This window comes from Leptodactylus fuscus, chromosome 10 (genome assembly GCF_031893055.1).
Source record: "Leptodactylus fuscus isolate aLepFus1 chromosome 10, aLepFus1.hap2, whole genome shotgun sequence".
NCBI lineage: Eukaryota > Metazoa > Chordata > Amphibia > Anura > Leptodactylidae > Leptodactylus > Leptodactylus fuscus.
The window spans coordinates 89,138,307-89,156,753 of NC_134274.1; the positions used below are offsets into that span (position 1 = coordinate 89,138,307).

At 50.7% G+C, this 18,447-nt stretch overlaps 1 protein-coding gene across 1 annotated transcript in view; it reads right to left on the reverse strand.

Moving 5' to 3' along the window:
* ZDHHC5 (zDHHC palmitoyltransferase 5) overlaps positions 1-7,876 on the reverse strand; it is a 46,576-nt gene extending 38,700 nt beyond the window's left edge. The window contains exon 1 of the mRNA XM_075258334.1: positions 7,730-7,876. The gene's annotated coding sequence lies outside the window, so the exon portion shown is untranslated. The remainder of the gene's footprint in view (positions 1-7,729) is intronic.
* Between the last annotated feature and the right edge of the window lie 10,571 nt (positions 7,877-18,447).

Consider the following 18,447-nt stretch of genomic DNA (forward strand, 5'->3'; position numbering starts at 1 on the left):
TGGGGGGATACTATGTGCGGTACATGTACAGGGGGGGATACTATGTGCGGTACATGTACAGGGGGGGATACTATGTGCGGTACATGTACAGGGGGGGGATACTATGTGCGGTACATGTACAGGGGGGGATACTATGTGCGGTACATGTACAGGGGGGGATACTATGTGCGGTACATGTACAGGGGGATACTATGTGCGGTACATGTACAGGGGGATACTATGTGCGGTACATGTACAGGGGGGATACTATGTGCGGTACATGTACAGGGGGGATACTATGTGCGGTACATGTACAGGGGGGATACTATGTGCGGTACATGTACAGGGGGATACTATGTGAGGTACATGTACAGGGGGATACTATGTGCGGTACATGTACAGGGGGATACTATGTGCGGTACATGTACAGGGGGGGATACTATGTGCGGTACATGTACAGGGGGATACTATGTGCGGTACATGTACAGGGGGGATACTATGTGCGGTACATGTACAGGGGGGATACTATGTGCGGTACATGTACAGGGGGATACTATGTGCGGTACATGTACAGGGGGGATACTATGTGCGGTACATGTACAGGGGGGATACTATGTGCGGTACATGTACAGGGGGATACTATGTGCGGTACATGTACAGGGGGTGATACTATGTGCGGTACATGTACAGGGGGATACTATGTGCGGTACATGTACAGGGGGTCGATACTATGTGCGGTACACGTACAGGGGGGATACTATGTGCGGTACACGTACAGGGGGGATTACTATGTGCGGTACACGTACAGGGGGGATACTATGTGCGGTACACGTACAGGGGGATACTATGTGCGGTACACGTACAGGGGGGGATACTATGTGCGGTACACGTACAGGGGGGGATACTATGTGCGGTACACGTACAGGGGGGATACTATGTGAGGTACACGTACAGGGGGATACTATGTGCGGTACACGTACAGGGGGGATACTATGTGCGGTACACGTACAGGGGGATACTATGTGCGGTACACGTACAGGGGGATACTATGTGCGGTACACGTACAGGGGGATACTATGTGCGGTACACGTACAGGGGGGGATACTATGTGCGGTACACGTACAGGGGGTGATACTATGTGCGGTACACGTACAGGGTGATACTATGTGCGGTACACGTACAGGGGGATACTATGTGCGGTACACGTACAGGGGGGGATACTATGTGCGGTACACGTACAGGGGGATACTATGTGCGGTACACGTACAGGGGGATACTATGTGCGGTACACGTACAGGGGGATACTATGTGCGGTACACGTACAGGGGGGGATACTATGTGCGGTACACGTACAGGGGGTGATACTATGTGCGGTACACGTACAGGGTGATACTATGTGCGGTACACGTACAGGGGGATACTATGTGCGGTACACGTACAGGGGGGGATACTATGTGCGGTACACGTACAGGGGGATACTATGTGCGGTACACGTACAGGGTGATACTATGTGCGGTACACGTACAGGGGGGATACTATGTGCGGTACACATACAGGGGGGGATACTATGTGCGGTACACGTACAGGGGGATACTATGTGCGGTACACGTACAGGGGGGGATACTATGTGCGGTACACGTACAGGGGGATACTATGTGCGGTACACGTACAGGGGGATACTATGTGCGGTACACGTACAGGGGGATACTATGTGCGGTACACGTACAGGGGGGATACTATGTGCGGTACACGTACAGGGGGGGATACTATGTGCGGTACACGTACAGGGGGGGATACTATGTGCGGTACACGTACAGGGGGGGATACTATGTGAGGTACATGTACAGGGGGATACTATGTGCGGTACATGTACAGGGGGGGGATACTATGTGCGGTACATGTACAGGGGGATACTATGTGCGGTACATGTACAGGCGGATACTATGTGCGGTACATGTACAGGGGGATACTATGTGCGGTACATGTACAGGGGGGGATACTATGTGCGGTACATGTACAGGGGGGGATACTATGTGCGGTACATGTACAGGGGGGGATACTATTGTGCGGTACATGTACAGGGGGGGATACTATGTGAGGTACATGTACAGGGGGATACTATGTGCGGTACATGTACAGGGGGATACTATGTGCGGTACATGTACAGGGGGGATACTATGTGCGGTACATGTACAGGGGGATACTATGTGCGGTACATGTACAGGGGGATACTATGTGCGGTACATGTACAGGGGAGGATACTATGTGCGGTACATGTACAGGGGGGGATACTATGTGCGGTACATGTACAGGGGGGGATACTATGTGCGGTACATGTACAGGGGGGGATACTATGTGCGGTACATGTACAGGGGGGGATACTATGTGCGGTACATGTACAGGGGGGGATACTATGTGCGGTACATGTACAGGGGGGGATACTATGTGCGGTACATGTACAGGGGGGGATACTATGTGCGGTACATGTACAGGGGGGGATACTATGTGCGGTACATGTACAGGGGGGGGATACTATGTGCGGTACATGTACAGGGGGGGATACTATGTGCGGTACATGTACAGGGGAGGATACTATGTGCGGTACATGTACAGGGGAGGATACTATGTGCGGTACATGTACAGGGGGATACTATGTGCGGTACATGTACAGGGGGATACTATGTGAGGTACATGTACAGGGGGGATACTATGTGCGGTACATGTACAGGGGGGGATACTATGTGCGGTACATGTACAGGGGAGGATACTATGTGCGGGTACATGTACAGGGGGATACTATGTGCGGTACATGTACAGGGGGATACTATGTGCGGTACATGTACAGGGGATACTATGTGCGGTACATGTACAGGGGGATACTATGTGCGGTACATGTACAGGGGGATACTATGTGCGGTACATGTACAGGGGGATACTATGTGCGGTACATGTACAGGGGGATACTATGTGAGGTACATGTACAGGGGGGGATACTATGTGCGGTACATGTACAGGGGGGGATACTATGTGCGGTACATGTACAGGGGGGGATACTATGTGCGGTACATGTACAGGGGAGGATACTATGTGCGGTACATGTACAGGGGGGATACTATGTACGGTACATGTACAGGGGGGGATACTATGTGCGGTACATGTACAGGGGGGGATACTATGTGCGGTACATGTACAGGGGAGGATACTATGTGCGGTACATGTACAGGGGAGGATACTATGTGCGGTACATGTATAGGGGGATACTATGTGCGGTACATGTACAGGGGGATACTATGTGAGGTACATGTACAGGGGGGGATACTATGTGCGGTACATGTACAGGGGAGGATACTATGTGCGGTACATGTACAGGGGAGGATACTATGTGCGGTACATGTACAGGGGGATACTATGTGCGGTACATGTACAGGGGGATACTATGTGAGGTACATGTACAGGGGGGGATACTATGTGCGGTACATGTACAGGGGAGGATACTATGTGCGGTACATGTACAGGGGGATACTATGTGCGGTACATGTACAGGGGGATACTATGTGCGGTACATGTACAGGGGGATACTATGTGAGGTACATGTACAGGGGAGGATACTATGTGCGGTACATGTACAGGGGAGGATACTATGTGCGGTACATGTACAGGGGGATACTATGTGAGGTACATGTACAGGGGGGGATACTATGTGCGGTACATGTACAGGGGGGGATACTATGTGAGGTACATGTACAGGGGGGATACTATGTGCGGTACATGTACAGGGGGGGATACTATGTGCGGTACATGTACAGGGGAGGATACTATGTGCGGTACATGTACAGGGGGATACTATGTGCGGTACATGTACAGGGGGATACTATGTGCGGTACATGTACAGGGGAGGATACTATGTGAGGTACATGTACAGGGGGATACTATGTGAGGTACATGTACAGGGGGATACTATGTGCGGTACATGTACAGGGGAGGATACTATGTGCGGTACATGTACAGGGTGATACTATGTGAGGTACATGTACAGGGGGGGATACTATGTGAGGTACATGTACAGGGGGTGATACTATGTGCGGTACATGTACAGGGGGATACTATGTGCGGTACATGTACAGGGGGTGATACTATGTGCGGTACATGTACAGGGGGATACTATGTGCGGTACATGTACAGGGGGGGATACTATGTGCGGTACATGTACAGGGGGATACTATGTGCGGTACATGTACAGGGGATACTATGTGCGGTACATGTACAGGGGGGGATACTATGTGCGGTACATGTACAGGGGGATTGTCACGGGATGGTTAGAGTCTATACTATAGGCAATGTGTAATATATATTTCATGTGGAATGTATTCTCTAACCTGTTGTAAACATCAGTGTGTAGTTGGCTGATTAGGGTCTAGTGTGTTAGCACATTGTATGCAAATACCTCTAACTAGTGAGGACCAGTGAGGACAATGGGTGGAGATAATCTGATCAGTGTCTCCAAGAAGATGTTGGACGGTGCATTGTCCACAGGAGACAGGGAGTCTGCTCTCCTTGGCATAGGTGAGGGGGGAAGGATCTGTGACTCAGCCCTCCCCACCCACAGATAGAGGAAGTAACAGTTTAGTATATAGATGTAGCTAGCAGTTAGTATGTGTTAGCCGGCCTGTGCACAGCTCTGTAGAGAGCCAGGACTTAGTTACAGGACCAAGGAACCAAAGTTATCATTGGATTGTGACTTCTGTGGACTTATTGTTATTACGGTTGATGTGACCGCCGCCGGCTACTAACTTTGTGGATTACAATAAATTGCTGTTGTCTCCCGACCTCTTGTGTCCGTGTTGATTCAAAAGACCATCCGGAGGAAGACGTATACCTTTGCTCCGTGACAACTGGTTGGCAGTGGTGGGATCAACAGCGGACAGCGAGATGGACTACAGCAGCTCAGCGATTAATGGAGCCACAACCTCAGAATACAGGAACTGGACTATGGCAAGTCTACAAGTAAGGGCCCGGGAACTAAACCTGAGTTACCAGGGAAGAACGAAAGAGCAACTGATCGAGGCACTGGAGGAGATGACCCTGCAAAGCGACCATGAGGAGGGCTGCCCCCAGGAGACTGGAGAGATACAGGAGTGGCAGGTACAGACCCAAAAGAGCAGATGGGTTGTTTTGTATGAGGAGGAATTGGCAGTGCTGGGGCTAGAAGCAACTGCAGAGCAAAGGAGTAGAGCATTACAGAGGGCTCAGGAAACGGAGAAGGAGGAACAGAGAATGGCGCATGAAAAGGAAAGAATGGCGCATGAAATGCGAATGGCTGAGATAACTATGAGGAATTATAATCAAACGTCGACCCCCAGCCCAACAGTGAGAGAACCACCATATGTCTCCCATAAACACTTCAAGACCTTTGAGGAAGCGGCTGGGGATGTTGATGGATATTTTCAGGACTTCGAACACCAGTGCCACCTGATGGAAGTCCCAGAGAAGGATTGGGTCCGGTATCTGGTGGGGCACCTACGAGATGGGGCTGCGGAAGCTCTCAGAGCCATGGACCCTAGTGATCAGCGGGACTATGAGGCCATTAAAAGAGCGGTGCAGAAGTATTATGCAGTCACTCCAGAGACCTACCGAGTTCAGTTCCGCTCTTTGTCTTACAATGGGGGAAGCTCCTTCCACATGTTCGCCCACAAGTTGAAGCAAGCATGCAAGCGCTGGCTAGAAGGAGAGGAGGCTGTCACAGTCGATAAGATCCTCCAAGTCATACTTAAGGAACAGTTCTTTTCCCAGTGCCCCGCTGAGATCCGTGAGTGGGTGCTGGAACGGAACCCAGCCACAGTTGAGCAAGCTGCTTCTCTTGCAGATGAGGGCCTGACCATCAAGCCGCAGTGGAAGAGGTTGTTTGCAGAGGAGCGGAAAACTACCACAGTCCGCCAGACACCCTTCAGCCAGCCAACCACCTTTCGTGCCCGGCCTCAGGATTACAATTCCCCCTCTACCCCTGTCCCAGCCCATCGGCCTCCAGCTATGAACAACCCTGTCCCTAGACAACGACCTACTGGAAGAATGCTAGAGCGCAGATGTTTTGGGTGCGGGCGGCCTGGACATTTGCAAGCTAGTTGCCCTGTTAACATGGGGGCACGGGCCACCGTGGCATCCCGGCCTATTCACTACCTGGGAACCACTCCTAGGACAGAAAGTTTGGCCCCATTTCCAGATGACTCCATGAATGACCCATCTGTTCCACCTCCAGGGGTCTATGGGATTCAGCCTTCCGCCACACATCCCGCAAACCTTCAGAGGAAGCACTTGCAGGAGGTCCTACTGGATGGCCGAACAGTTGTTGGATTCCGGGACTCGGGAGCTTTCCTAACGGTAGCGGACCCCCGAGTTGTGCGACCCGAGGCCCTAGAGGAGGGTCCTGGCATTTCTATCAAGTTGGCAGGGGGTACTCAAAGACGTATTCCTAAAGCTACCGTGGAACTCGACTATGGTTATGGACCAAAACGATGCACAATTGGTGTGATGAGCGGGCTGCCGGCCGATGTTCTGTTAGGCAACGATGTTGGAAATCTACAGTGCTACTTTGTGGGAGCAGTGACCCGAAGCCAAGCTCAGGGAGAAGCCAACATGGATCCACCGGATTTTCTGACAGATGCCAGCCCTTCAACCCTACAACTTTACCATTCAGTACCGCCGAGGGAACCAACACCAGAACACAGATGGGTTATCCCGGCAGGAGGAAATATGAGCTATAGAGACTGATGTGCATTCCCCAATTTACCTGTGTAGGCCAATTGTGTCATGCACATGTTTTGAGAGGGGGAGGGGTTGTCACGGGATGGTTAGAGTCTATACTATAGGCAATGTGTAATATATATTTCATGTGGAATGTATTCTCTAACCTGTTGTAAACATCAGTGTGTAGTTGGCTGATTAGGGTCTAGTGTGTTAGCACATTGTATGCAAATACCTCTAACTAGTGAGGACCAGTGAGGACAATGGGTGGAGATAATCTGATCAGTGTCTCCAAGAAGATGTTGGACGGTGCATTGTCCACAGGAGACAGGGAGTCTGCTCTCCTTGGCATAGGTGAGGGGGGAAGGATCTGTGACTCAGCCCTCCCCACCCACAGATAGAGGAAGTAACAGTTTAGTATATAGATGTAGCTAGCAGTTAGTATGTGTTAGCCGGCCTGTGCACAGCTCTGTAGAGAGCCAGGACTTAGTTACAGGACCAAGGAACCAAAGTTATCATTGGATTGTGACTTCTGTGGACTTATTGTTATTACGGTTGATGTGACCGCCGCCGGCTACTAACTTTGTGGATTACAATAAATTGCTGTTGTCTCCCGACCTCTTGTGTCCGTGTTGATTCAAAAGACCATCCGGAGGAAGACGTATACCTTTGCTCCGTGACAGGGATATTTGGGGTGACACCCCTATTACATATCACTAGTAGTCTCCTCCACATTACATTACACGCCCACACACCGGCGCTGTCCCGGTAACACGGAGTCAGGCAGAGACACCGGAACCAGGCACAGCCGTGGCCGCAGACAGGTAACCGCACAGCCGGGCAGGACATGAGCTCTGCGGGGGAATCTCCGGGTGACACCGGCACAGTCACCCCGGGCGGGCCCGGCCATAGTCCGGCACACACAGCACTAGGGAGTAGTCGGGACCGCGAGACTCCGCTCCAATTCCGGGTCGACATGACAACCGACCGGGCACCGATCTCTCGCTCCTACCTGGCAGATAAGAGCCGTTATCGTCGTCCTCAGGCCACACCCACACACGATCGGGGCGACTATCGCGATATGTGGCGCTTCGTCCCCTCAGCTATCGCCCCCGGTGCTCGCGCTTATCCGGGACTCCTCTCACCTAGCTCTCGGGCCTAGTCCACTCCGATTGGCCGTTAACGACACTGACGTCAATAGCGGTCGCGTCGCTCTCACCTTCTGATTGGCTGAAAGATTTTCCCCGCCCACCTCTCTGTTCCGCGCTCTGGCTATTTCCTTATGTGAAGTGGGCCTGTGATTGGTGGAGACTGCAACACTGTGTGCTAGAGAGCGAGGGGCGGAGCTATACAGCGGGCGTACAGTGGGCTCTGACAAAATGGCCGCCGCCGATCACAGACTAGGGAGGAAAACTGGTGATGACAGAAGTGATTAAATCCTGTAACTACAGCGCCCACCTGTGGCAAGAACTATAAATGTACCCCAATAATATACCCCCGTATCACAGCTATACAATGTACCCCAATAATATACCCCCGTGTCACAGCTATACAATGTACCCCAATAATATACCCCCGTGTCACAGCCATACAATGTACCCCAATAATATACCCCCGTGTCACAGCCATACAATGTACCCCAATAATGTACCCCCGTGTCACAGCCATACAATGTACCCCAATAATGTACCCCCGTGTCACAGCCATACAATGTACCCCAATAATGTACCCCCGTGTCACAGCCATACAATGTACCCCAATAATGTACCCCCGTGTCACAGCTATACAATGTACCCCAATAATATACCCCCGTGTCACAGCCATACAATGTACCCCAATAATATACCCCCGTGTCACAGCCATACAATGTACCCCAATAATATACCCCGTGTCACAGCCATACAATGTACCCCAATAATGTACCCCCGTGTCACAGCTATACAATGTACCCCAATAATATACCCCCGTGTCACAGCTATACAATGTACCCCAATAATATACCGTGTCACAGCTATACAATGTACCCCAATAATATACCCCCGTGTCACAGCTATACAATGTACCCCAATAATATACCCCCGTGTCACAGCTATACAATGTACCCCCAAAATATACCCCCGTGTCACAGCTATACAATGTACCCCAATAATATACCCCCGTGTCACAGCCATACAATGTACCCCAATAATGTACCCCCGTGTCACAGCCATACAATGTACCCCAATAATGTACCCCCGTGTCACAGCCATACAATGTACCCCAATAATATACCCCCGTGTCACAGCCATACAATGTACCCCAATAATGTACCCCCGTGTCACAGCCATACAATGTACCCCAATAATGTACCCCCGTGTCACAGCTATACAATGTACCCCAATAATATACCGTGTCACAGCCATACAATGTACCCCCAAAATATACCCCCGTGTCACAGCCATACAATGTACCCCAATAATGTACCCCCGTGTCACAGCCATACAATGTACCCCAATAATGTACCCCCGTGTCACAGCTATACAATGTACCCCAATAATATACCCCCGTGTCACAGCCATACAATGTACCCCAATAATGTACCCCCGTGTCACAGCCATACAATGTACCCCAATAATGTACCCCCGTGTCACAGCTATACAATGTACCCCAATAATATACCGTGTCACAGCCATACAATGTACCCCCAAAATATACCCCCGTGTCACAGCCATACAATGTACCCCAATAATGTACCCCCGTGTCACAGCCATACAATGTACCCCAATAATGTACCCCCGTGTCACAGCTATACAATGTACCCCAATAATATACCCCCGTGTCACAGCTATACAATGTACCCCAATAATATACCGTGTCACAGCTATACAATGTACCCCAATAATATACCCCCGTGTCACAGCTATACAATGTACCCCAATAATATACCCCCGTGTCACAGCTATACAATGTACCCCCAAAATATACCCCCGTGTCACAGCTATACAATGTACCCCAATAATATACCCCCGTGTCACAGCCATACAATGTACCCCCAAAATATACCCCCGTGTCACAGCCATACAATGTACCCCAATAATGTACCCCCGTGTCACAGCCATACAATGTACCCCAATAATGTACCCCCGTGTCACAGCCATACAATGTACCCCAATAATATACCCCCGTGTCACAGCCATACAATGTACCCCAATAATATACCCCCGTGTCACAGCTATACAATGTACCCCAATAATATACCCCCGTGTCACAGCTATACAATGTACCCCCAAAATATACCCCCGTGTCACAGCTATACAATGTACCCCAATAATATACCCCCGTGTCACAGCCATACAATGTACCCCCAAAATATACCCCCGTGTCACAGCCATACAATGTACCCCAATAATGTACCCCCGTGTCACAGCCATACAATGTACCCCAATAATGTACCCCCGTGTCACAGCCATACAATGTACCCCAATAATATACCCCCGTGTCACAGCCATACAATGTACCCCCAAAATATACCCCCGTGTCACAGCCATACAATGTACCCCCAAAATATACCCCCGTGTCACAGCTATACAATGTACCCCAATAATGTACCCCCGTGTCACAGCCATACAATGTACCCCAATAATATACCCCCGTGTCACAGCCATACAATGTACCCCAATAATATACCCCCGTGTCACAGCCATACAATGTACCCCAATATTATACCCCCGTGTCACAGCCATACAATGTACCCCAATATTGTACCCCCCGTGTCACAGCCATACAATGTACCCCAATAATGTACCCCCGTGTCACAGCCATACAATGTACCCCAATAATGTACCCCCGTGTCACAGCCATACAATGTACCCCAATAATGTACCCCCGTGTCACAGCCATACAATGTACCCCAATAATGTACCCCCGTGTCACAGCCATACAATGTACCCCAATAATGTACCCCCGTGTCACAGCCATACAATGTACCCCAATAATGTACCCCCGTGTCACAGCCATACAATGTACCCCAATAATGTACCCCCGTGTCACAGCCATACAATGTACCCCAATAATGTACCCCCGTGTCACAGCCATACAATGTACCCCAATAATGTACCCCCGTGTCACAGCCATACAATGTACCCCAATAATGTACCCCCGTGTCACAGCCATACAATGTACCCCAATAATGTACCCCCGTGTCACAGCCATACAATGTACCCCAATAATGTACCCCCGTGTCACAGCCATACAATGTACCCCAATAATGTACCCCCGTGTCACAGCCATACAATGTACCCCAATAATGTACCCCCGTGTCACAGCCATACAATGTACCCCAATAATGTACCCCCGTGTCACAGCCATACAATGTACCCCAATAATGTACCCCCGTGTCACAGCCATACAATGTACCCCAATAATGTACCCCGTGTCACAGCTATACAATGTACCCCAATAATATACCCCCGTGTCACAGCCATACAATGTACCCCAATAATATACCCTGTGTCACAGCCATACAATGTACCCCAATAATGTACCCCCGTGTCACAGCCATACAATGTACCCCAATAATGTACCCCCGTGTCACAGCCATACAATGTACCCCAATAATGTACCCCGTGTCACAGCTATACAATGTACCCCAATAATATACCCCCGTGTCACAGCCATACAATGTACCCCAATAATATACCCTGTGTCACAGCTATACAATGTACCCCAATAATGTACCCCCGTGTCACAGCCATACAATGTACCCCAATAATATACCCCGTGTCACAGCTATACAATGTACCCCAATAATATACCCCGTGTCACAGCTATACAATGTACCCCAATAATATACCCCCGTGTCACAGCCATACAATGTACCCCAATAATATACCCTGTGTCACAGCTATACAATGTACCCCAATAATGTACCCCCGTGTCACAGCCATACAATGTACCCCAATAATATACCCCCGTGTCACAGCTATACAATGTACCCCAATAATATACCCCGTGTCACAGCTATACAATGTACCCCAATAATATACCCCCGTGTCACAGCCATACAATGTACCCCAATAATATACCCTGTGTCACAGCTATACAATGTACCCCAATAATATACCCTGTGTCACAGCTATACAATGTACCCCAATAATATACCCTGTGTCACAGCTATACAATGTACCCCAATAATATACCCTGTGTCACAGCTATACAATGTACCCCAATAATATACCCTGTGTCACAGCTATATAATTCTTTGGACATCCTGATAGTTTCGGGTACCTTTGCTCCAGGCTCCATCTCTTCTTCATCAATCTCCTCCTTGGTCAGTGGTTTCCTATCAGTGGACACATGGAGAGGGTTTTGCAGTTTATCGAGTCTCCTGCTGTTATTTTTGGCTTCTTCTTCACTTCTTCCAGGAGGGCTGGAGTGTCCTTGGAGTAATTGTAATGTCTCACGGTCTGTTAGGTCTTAGGGCTCACGTAGGGATAAGAATAAGAGGCTGACAGGTGTGACACGGCGTTGCGATGTATAGAACAGTCTCTATTATTCCCCCTATGCCCAACAGCAGCACAACTGGGGTATTCCTGCCCCTATCAGCTGTTAATTAATTAAAAGTTCCACCTGTCCTAACAGCTTTAACCCCTATAAGAGGCCGTAAGACCAACTCCCCCCTGTGTTTTTTTCTGTCCTGTGGGACAGGTGGAGGGGGAGAGATGTTTCGGTCTCTTATAGGGGCCCCCTCTCCTCCGGTTTTCTTTTATTCTTTAGGGTTCCTACCTGTGTCCGGCCTGCTTCAGTGATGGGCCGGCTCCTTCTTTCTCTCTCTCTCTCTCCCTGGCCCTTTGCGGGGAGAGAGAGGAGGGTAGGAACTTCTTTCCTCCGGGTCCGAGGTGGAACCCGGAGTGCGCGGCTGTGTCCCCACCGGGCGGTGCAACTTCCGCTACCCTACTGCAACTGCGGTTTCTTTAATTTTGTTTCCCTCCCTCCCCTCATATTAGGGAGAGGGAAGGTCCTTGTTCTCCCCTCGTTCCGTGCAGGGCGGGGGTAGGACATATTGGTATGGTTTTAAAGGGGCCGTCGCCCCAGGGGTTGCCCCGCCCCCTCTCCTATGGCTATATTTAAGCTCCCCTCTGCCCACCACACTTTCTGTGGTCACGCTTGGTTATCCATAGGTGTTCCTTGGGCTAAACCATGTGATTGTTAGGTGGTTGGGTGGATTTAAGAATCCCCTGTTTGAAGCCTTAAAAAGTGACCTGTCAACATTTTTTTCTCTTCAGCATGTCCTCCTCTTCCTCAACCGTCATTCCTCCCCGGAGAAAGACGACTGCCAAGTGGAAGCATTTATCCTGCAGCAAATGCCTGATGGGTGCGAGTATAGGTATTGCCAGGGCTGCAGAGCACCCCCTTCAGAAGCTACCCCATTGCGTGAGGTTGTTGGCTGGGTGAAGGACTTCGTCCACCAATCCATGAGGGAAGTAAAGGATTCTCTCTCGCACCTGGCAAAGATGCCCCGGATGGAGCCCTGTGAGCTTTCTCTTCCCCCCCTAAGTGCTTCAAAGCCTTATTCCCCGTCACTGAGTCCCCACAGGGTACTTGGGGCTTTCCACCGAAAGTGGATATAGCCGTGGCGAAATTATCCAGGTGTACAGTAGTGCCCTCCAAAGATGGCTCGTCCTTGCAGTATCCAATGGACCGCCGTGTCAAGGGCTCACTCAGACGCATATATGCAGCCTCCTCCGCCCAGGCCTCTGTAGGTATCTCCGCCAGCGAGGTGGTATCAGGCCTTCGGGCCGAATTGTCGTCCCTGGCTAGGGACATTGATTCTGGAGTCCACCGGGATGATCTGCTAGCGGCCATGTCAGACATCAATCTATGGTGTACCATTTGTCTGAGGGCAATGGCGCTCTCTACAGCGGCCAGACACCACTTATGGCTTAAGCCTTGGAGGGCGGACAGCCTTTGTGCCCTCCCCTTTGAACCAGGGAAGTTATTTGGCAGGGAGCTGGATCAAATAATGGAGGGTCTCGCAGATTCTAAGGGGAAGAATCTCCCCCAACCCTCCGGCGGCAAAAGACCTTCCTTTCGAGGACGTGGCTTTCCCAGGAGAGGCCAGAGACGTCCAGGGCACCAGGCCAGAGGGGGAGGTTGCGGTGCCTCCCGGGACGAGAAGCGGTCTTCTTTCTGACTGTCCGACCCCCCTCCCCCATCCACTGTTGCTGTAGGCGGCCGCCTCTCCCATCATGCGACCGCCTGGCTTCATTATATTCAGGACCCCTGGGTCATACAGCTAATCCAGGAGGGATACAGGATAAGCTTCATCTCACGTCCTGTAGAAAAATTCGTAACAACTCGCCCTTTTCAGGGCACAAAACAACTTCTTCTAGAAGAGTCCGTGCAGGAGTACGTGGACAAAGCTGCACTAGAGCCAGTTCCCCGTGCAGAACGCAGCCAAAGCGTCTACTCTCCGGTCTTCCTAGTTCCCAAGTCATCAGGGGGATGGCGCATAATCATCGATCTCAGATACTTGAATCGATTCATCCACAAGGTGCGGTTCCATATGGAGACCATCATGTCGGTTCTACCCTTCCTGCAGCCCGGAGATTACTTTGTCACCCTGGACCTAAGGGATGCATATCTCCACGTACCCATTTTTCCTGCGCACAGAAAGTTTCTAAGAATTGCTGTACATCTAAACGGAAGACTGTCTCACTTCCAGTTTACGGCTCTCCCATTCGGCATATCCTCGGCCCCCCACATCTTCACCAAGGTAGTGGCTCCGGTCTCAGCCGCCCTGCGCCTCCAGGGGATTTTCATAGTCCCATATCTAGACGACTGGCTCCTAAAAGCCCAGTCAAGGGAGGTCCTCGCCACACAGTTGCATACCACAGTGGCTTTACTGAACGAGCTGGGCTGGCTAATAAACTGGCAGCAGTCAGTAGTGGTTCCATCAACCCGGATCCAATTCCTAGGATTCATCCTGGACTCTCTCAATATGATGATCTCCCTGCCCTCTCCTTGCAAGGAGAAGATTGGTCGAGCGGCTCATCACCTATCCATCACCCGGAAGGTTACTATCAGGACGGCCATGAAGGTCCTAGGTCTTATGTCCGCCACCATCGAGGCAGTTCCGTGGGCCCTGTGGCACATGCGCCCGTTACAAAGCGAGATCTTGAGCGTCTGGAACCACAGTCCTTCTGGACTACAGAGGCCTGTTCAGTTATCCATCAGTACCCGTCGATCACTGGTTTGGTGGTCCCATCTCCAAGACGGGAAGTCCACGGTCCAGACCTCCTGGACCCTGTTGACTACAGCTGCCTCCCTCATGGGATGGGGAGCGCATCTAGGGGAGACCCCAGTACAAGGTACATGGAATCACCTGGAGAGAACGCGCTCATTCAATTGGCGCGAGCTTACGGCAGTTCACCGAGCACTTCTGGCGTTCGCACCCCACCTGCAGGGACAAGCCGTGAAGATAAGGACGGACAACTTAACAGCAGTCCATTATATCAACAAACAAGGGGGAACCAGATCCCCCTCTCTCCTGCAGGTAACCAACCTGATATTTGCCTGGGCAGAAGAAAATCTATCCCAGTTGTCCGCAGTTCACATCTGAGGACGTTTGAACATTCTGGCAGATCAGCTTAGCAGAGGCCTAGTGACATCAGGCGAATGGTCCTTGCATCCAGACATCTTTCACCGTCTCACCGAGATGTGGGGTCTCCCCGAGGTGGATCTGATGGCCACCCAATACAACACCAAAGTAGAAAGGTTTTGCTCCCTGTATCAGGAAGACAACCCTTTGGCAGTGCATGCCCTGTCAATACCATGGAGGTTCAGACTGGCTTACGTCTTTCCTCCCATTCCAAAGGTATTGGTGAAACTCAGGCAGGACCAGACTTTGCTATAGTGATCATGCCGTTCTGGCCAAAAAGGGCATGGTTCACCGACCTCATTCTAATGAGTCAAGGGACCTACTGGAGGCTTCCATCAGTCCACAACATGGTAACTCTAAACAGACAGCTCTGCCAGGACCTGGACAGGTTCAACCTCACTGCCTGGAGGTTAACCGCGCCGTATGTGGAGACAGAGGATTGTCCCAGGGAGTGCTAAGGACTCTAGCACATTCAAGAGAGGAATCAACTAACCGAAGCTACCAGAGGATAGCCCGGATATTATTATTGGTTATTTATATAGCACCATTAATTACATGGTGCTTTACATTTGGGGGTTACATACAATACACTAACAATGACCGACTGGCACAGTGGGGTAGAGGGCCCTGCCCGCAAAGGCTTACAATACTATGAGGGAAGGGGGTAGAGACAGAAGGGGAGACTGTACAGATGGGGGTGTGGTGATAGTGTTATTGGAGGTTGTAGGCCTTCCTGAATAGGGGAGTCTTCAGGGCCTTCTTGAAGCCTGTGATTGTGGGGGTTAGTCTTATGTGTCGTGGTAAGGAGTTCCAGAGTATGGGGGATGCACGGGAGAAATCTTGGAGACGGTTGTGTGAGGAGCGGATGAGGGCAGAGCGGAGTAGGAGGTTATTGGAGGATCTGAGGTTACGTGTGGGCAGGTAGCGGGAGATGAGGTCAGAGATATATAGAGGGGACAGGTTGTGGATGGCTTTGTATGTTAGCGTTAGTAGCTGGACCTCCATTCGCTGGGCTATGTGTAACCAGTGGAGGGACTGGCAGAGGGGAGCAACCGATGAAGATCGGGGGGTGAGGTGGATTAAGTGAGCAGCGCAGTTTAAGGTGGACTGGAGGGGGGCGAGGGTGTTAGCCGGGAGTCCATGCAGAAGGGTGTTGCAGTAGTCTAGGGGGGAGATTATGAGGGCCTGGACGAGCATCTTGGTAGTTTCCTGGGTGAGGAAGGGGCGGATTCGGTGGATGTTTTTGAGCTGGAGGCGGCAGGAGGTGTTGAGGGTTTGAACGTGTGACTTGAAGGATAGGTCAGAGTCCAGGGTTACCCCAAGGCATCGGGCCTGTGGGACAGGGGTAATTGTGGTTCCATTAACTTTGATGGATGGGTCAGGTGGAGGGGCCATACAGGATGGGCTGAAGATGATAAACTCTGTTTTCTCCATGTTGAGTTTGAGAAAGCGGGAGGAGAGGAAGGATGCTACGGCCGCTAGACAATCTGGGACTCTGGCCAACAGGGAGGTAATGTCTGGTCCAGAGATGTAGATTTGGGTGTATTCCAAAACTGGTGCGCGGATAACCAGCGCGACTTGGAGAGAGATTCGGTTTTGGAATTTCTTCAAAACGGTCTAGAGAGGGGGCTAGCACCAGCCACCCTGAAGGTTCAGGTTTCAGCTCTGTCCGCTCTCCTGGAGACTCGGCTATCACAAGATCCTCTAATCAAGCAATTCCTAAGAGGGGCCGCCAGGCTCCGCCCCCAGGTACAGTCGCCAGTCCCTAAGTAGGACCTGGCTGCGGTTCTACGGGGGCTCTGCGCTCCCCCCCCTCTTTGAACCCTTATCTGAAGTGGATTAGAAATACCTGTAATCCAAGGTGACCTTCCTATTGGCAATAACCTCTGCAAAAAGGGTTGGAGAACTGCAGGCCCTAGCGGCCTCGGAACCCTTTATAACCTTCTTCCCAGACAGAGTACAGCTGAGGTTCGTCCCGGGATTCTTGCCAAAGGTACCTACACTTCAGAATACCAACCAGGCAATCTCTTTACCAGCCTTCTTTCCCTCTCCCACTTCTGAGTGGGAAGAGAAGATGCACAAGCTGGACTTGGTCAGAGCACTGCCTATTTACCTGGATCGCACAGCTTCTTTCCGAAGATCAGAAAATCTGCTGATAAATGTGTTTGGCCACAACAGAGGGGTCAAAGCATCTAAAGTCACCTTGTCCAGATGGATCAGAGAGACAATCATCTGCTCTCTACGTGCTCAAGACCTTCCGGTACCAGAGTTTGTCCGTGCCCACACCACAAATATGTGCCGCTGCCTCCTGGAGTTCGCAGCTAACCTTCGCCAGGCACTATAGACTGGACTGGTGGATTCCACAGCGTTTGGACACTCTGTCTTGGCATCAACCTACCAGGATCACCCACCCTAGGGTAAAGCCTATACTTGCTAATTCCTCAGTTGTGCTGCTGTTGGGTGTAGGGGGAATGGAAGATTATGAAAGATCTGTTTTCCCTTAGCCCAAACAGCAGCACAAGGCTCCCTCCCTAATCCTTGTTATTGTATATGTTGTATACTTTGGTACTAACACACGGGAGGAGCAGGTCTTCCGGCCTCTTATAGGGGTTAAAGCTGTTAGTGAATTAAAAGTTCCACCTGTCCTAACAGCTCATAGGGGCAGGAATACCCCAGTTGTGCTGCCGTTTGGGCTAAGGGAAAACAGATTATCTTTCATAATCTTCCATTCAGTAGAGCATTTGTCTGTCCATCCATCAGACCCAGCCACACCAATACAGGGCCATGGAGGCTGGTGACAGAAGGTAGCCCACCACCAGTCAGCCCCGACAGAATTAACCCCTATAACACCAGAGCCCGTAGTGGCCTGAACGATGTGCTTTTTTTTTTTGTTTGTTTTTTTTCCTTCATCTCCCACCACCTATAATATATATATTTTTACCTCACTACAGCCATATGAGATTTTTTCTGAAGGAGAACTTGAATTTTTTTTATTACTGCCATTTTTGGGCAAATCTACTGGAAACCAGAATATACAGTGGGGCAAAAAAGTATTTAGTCAGTCACCAATAGTGCAAGTTCCACCACTTAAA